The sequence below is a fragment of the Neophocaena asiaeorientalis genome, unplaced genomic scaffold, assembly GCF_003031525.2.
Source record: "Neophocaena asiaeorientalis asiaeorientalis breed wild unplaced genomic scaffold, Neophocaena_asiaeorientalis_V1.1 scaffold164, whole genome shotgun sequence".
NCBI classification, from domain to species: domain Eukaryota; kingdom Metazoa; phylum Chordata; class Mammalia; order Artiodactyla; family Phocoenidae; genus Neophocaena; species Neophocaena asiaeorientalis.
The window spans coordinates 1,872,142-1,876,525 of record NW_020173727.1 but is presented as its reverse complement, the minus strand read 5'-3'; positions in this window follow the sequence as shown (position 1 = coordinate 1,876,525).

The following is a 4,384-nucleotide window of genomic DNA, read 5'->3' as shown; positions in this document are numbered from 1 at the left end:
ACTCCATTGGCAGAAATCACCCTGAATTACTGAACTAGCTACTAAAATTATGTGTATTGAATACTTAATATTGTTAAAGTAGATTTGGCCTTAACAATCACAAATCCTTTATTATCTATTAGCATCCTCCCCTTAAGCATTCTCATTAGAGGCTGTCTTTAAGTAGCAAATGGTAACTGAGATGTGTAGTTGTTCTTTCACATTTCCCCTTCTTATGTGCAACACGGGCAAAGAACAAACAGCTCACAGCACCCTCTAAGTAACTGCTATCTTGCATCCCCTCCATGCTGTTTTTCCTACTCCAAATTCCAAGTTAAACACTATCAATAGTCTAGGGACTACCCTTTCATACATTTTTCTATAAACACATACACGTAATTTAACAAAAATGGGATCATATTTACATACTGTTTTTATTGTGGGCAAGTTCCACAGCATCAAAAGCATTTTTAGGTTGTTAATTCAGGTGGCTGTAAGGCAAAAAAAAAAAAAAAAATCATTTCTGTCAGATACTCTATAATCTTTATACTCATATATTTCAAATTCTTGAATGTTCATTACATTTTAAAATGATTTTGTCCATGTTAGTGAACCTCTGATGAACTCTACTTTAAGTAGTGTCTATCCAGTGAAATGCATTCTGTCAATATTAATATTTATTAATATATATCTCATTAATAATGTACATTTCAGAGCGCCAAGGGGGATGATCACATTACTCTAAGGGGTTCCTGGAAGTGTGAGTCACAGGCATAAGTGACAGGCTTGGGTGGTGGTGCTTGTGGCAGTTGCAGTTGGGGAGACTTCCTCCTGCCTTAAACAGGAATTGGACATAAAAGAATTCTTAGAGCAGACAGCTTGGGACTTATATGGTGGCACACTTATGCCATAAAGGATTCAGCCTCTTTCAATTGTTCTGTTCTGCCATCCTTGTAATACAGGCCTTTGTTCTCCTGTTTGTTGCTTCAGGACTGAGCTGTGGCTGCCCCACTGCCAGCATCACATTCCTCCAGTAAGAAAGACAGGTGTAGAGGGCAAGGATGAGCTCTGGTCTGCAGCACATGTTCATCTGAAAGCTCCCCTGGAAGCCCCAGTAGCAACTTCACCTTTCATCTTACGGGCTACAGCTGTGTCGAATGGCTGCTGCTAGATGTAAGGGAGCTAGAAAAAGTACTTGTAGCTAGAATTAAGTTAAGGTTCTATTAAGATGACTAGATACTAGGTAGAAAAAGGGTCTGCTACAGGAAATCCAAGTCATAGTAAACTGTTCTCATTTCATGACAAGAAATAAAGGAAACTTCACTCTTATTTTAGAAGAGCATTGAGAGGGTATGGCTAAGATATGGTAGGTGTCCTATCACAAAGAAAGAGGTGAAGGAGGAGAGGGTGTAAGGGATCCTGGGGCACTAGCTGTTGAGAGGAAGAACTTCCTCTTGGTCTAACTTTCACTAACTCCTCTGCAGCTGAGAGGGGAAGAGATCAGGTCCCCAAAGCCCCCTACATTATGTGCTTGTATTCACCTATAAGTGGAAGCCTGGACCTGTGCAAATGCACATCTCAACTTACTGCACTGACTCCTAAACCTGTGCAGAAAATGGAGAGTAAGTCGGCTTTGGGCAATAGCCTGAAACTTCGCGTTCCCACGTGTAAACCATAAACCAGAAAAATAACACTGCCAACCGTCTTCATCTCCCACTGTGGTCAACACACAGTAGGTGCTCAGTAAACAAACACTTGCCAACTTTTGAGAAGACGGAGAGGAAATATATGTTAATTAATATTTAGTTGAGAGACTGATATACGCCAGAACTGTACCAGATGGCTTACCTACATAGCTCATTTAATCAACAGCACACAGTCAGGTGGCCATTACCGTCCCCATTTACAGAAGTAAACTGAGGCTCAGGAAGGTTAGCCAGGGTCACACGGAAAGTAGAGGTAGACTAAAAGCATTCTCCTTATGCAATGTACCCCCAGTCCCTCCTTCCCCAAAGCTCCAGGTACCGTGCTTTGCAGACAGTCGACACAAGAAATTATGGGCAGAAGCCTAATTGAGCATCAGCAAGGACACTAACTTTTGAAGAGACAGCTCTAAGGATGAGGAACACTTCCCAAGTCTTCCGGGTGTGGTCAAAACACAATGTGCTAACGCCAGCGAAGCGAGTGGAGGCCCGAGTACCGCTGGGGAGGCAAGGCGGAGCGAATGGCCTGGCCTGGCGGCCTCGACACGCCCGACTGACTTCGAGGCGACACAGAACTCTGCACCCGCCGCCCTGGGCCGCCAGGGGCGGTCGGCGGCGGGACCTGGAGGGCAGCGCGCGGGGGCGAGCCGCCCCTGACGCACTTCCGCCCTGCGTTTTCCGGCTTAAAGGGGACCCGGACCTTCTTCACAACAACAACAAAACAGGCGCGCTCGCGGCCGGCGCCCCTATTCTAGTCCCCGCCTTCCTGCCACCTGTCGCCGTCTCGGCCGCGCCCCGCCTTGCGCTCCAGCTGCCCTGCCGGAGGGGTCAGGCGGAGAGCCCTTCGGCCAACTTCTCCCGCTGCCGCCGCGCCGCCTCGCGAGATCCAGGGCTGGGCCGTGGGCGCCGCCGAGCAGTAGGAAGGGAGCGGCCGCCGCGGAGGACGCTCGGCCGTACTGTGTGATCGGTGGCCGTGCCCGGGGGAGGAGGGCGGCGGTGGCGGGCCCTGCAGCCATCTCTCAGGTAGCCCTGCCTGTCGCGGCTGGCCGCCCTGAGCGGCCCGTCCCCTTCTCCAGCCCGCGTGGCGGGGCCGTCGCGTCGGGGCCTTGTTGCGTTTCAGCTTAGGGGTCGCAGCGGGGCGGGGCGGTGGCTCGGGCTGTCGCGCCCTCACCCCTCTCTACCTTCTCACCGCTTTCTCTCTCCCCTTGGCTTCCCTCTGCAGTCCGGAGCACGGCGGAGCCCGAACCTGGCGGGGAAAACAGCACCCCCGGCCGGGCCCCCAGACCCCGCCGCCGCCTCCGCCTCCGCCCCTGGCCATCATCCTCGGCACCGGCAATGGCCTTTGTATCGCCCGATGCACTTGTGACTGACTTGGACAAGGAATATTAAGAACCCATTCGCTTCCGTCCCCATCCCAGCCGCGCCGGCAGTAACCACCTCGGCTCATTTGGGCTTAACTGCTGCTCCTCTTGACTCTGTTCGACCTTGGAGGCACCATGGACCAAAATGGGATGGAGATTCCTGTGACCCTCATCATTAAAGCACCGAATCAGAAATACAGTGACCAGACTATTAGCTGCTTCTTGAACTGGACCGTGGGGAAACTAAAAACGCATCTGTCTAACGTGTACCCTAGCAAACCAGTAAGTGTCTAAAACCTGGGCGCAGCTGCTCTGGCCAGCGGATTTTCGTGTCATATTCCCTTACTCTCTGCTTATCCCCACCCCTCTTGAGTCACATAGGTCTCTTTGACTGCAAAGTATTTTGACTGCGAAGTATTTTGCGTTCCGAGGTTATGCGACTCTCTTGAGTGTCTGAACCATCATTAATATCTTCCTGATGAGGTCCAGTTAATTAGTACGTGTAATTAGTAAGTGAAATATTAAGGCACATGAGAATTGGCAGGCATACAATAGGACCGTTTTTCTTGGACTCAAAATCATCAACCTAAAATGGGAATGACAGGTGTATCCTTTAAAAAAAAGATAAACACTGCAATCCATATTCAAGCTTTTATTGCTTATTAGACTAAAATTCCTTTTTACTTTCAACATCTGGCCCAGAAATTTGCTCATTGCTGAAGAGCGAATTTTGAAATAAGTATGTGACCCCTATGAAAGTTATACTCTTTACACACTAGTATATATGTTTCAAGAAGCAAAGAGTTATACGTTTTAGATTCACTTTCTTCTGCCCCTTCCTCTCTCATTTTCCTCCTGTAGAGGACACAGAAATTTTCTTCATTTAGAGGAGAACAGTCCTTCCACACCCCCACCATTTGGTGCATCATTTTATTCCTTTCATATAGCCATTTGTAAATCACTGCAGCAGTGTTTTTCATTCTGAATCTTATCTGGATATTGCAAAGATAATAAATAAAATAGACAGTACGGCTCTATCTGTCCCCAAAGTTAGATTTGAAAGTTATCAACACAGTTGATAACTAAGTCTTGGAATAATTTAGAAAAGTATAATGTTGTGTAGTGTGTATGAAAGTTAGGCTTTCATGTTCTCCATTGTGTAAAAATTTCATTCCTGAATAAGTAGTTTTCAGTGATTACTAAACCTTTTTTTTTTTAATTAATGAAGAAGCTTGGATTTTTAGGGTGGGAAATATTTTTGGCATCTGGCAAATTTAAGCCAGCAGCAAGGATGTGTTGGAAGGCAACTGTGCTTTCTAGGTTTTACTTAACACTTGTTTT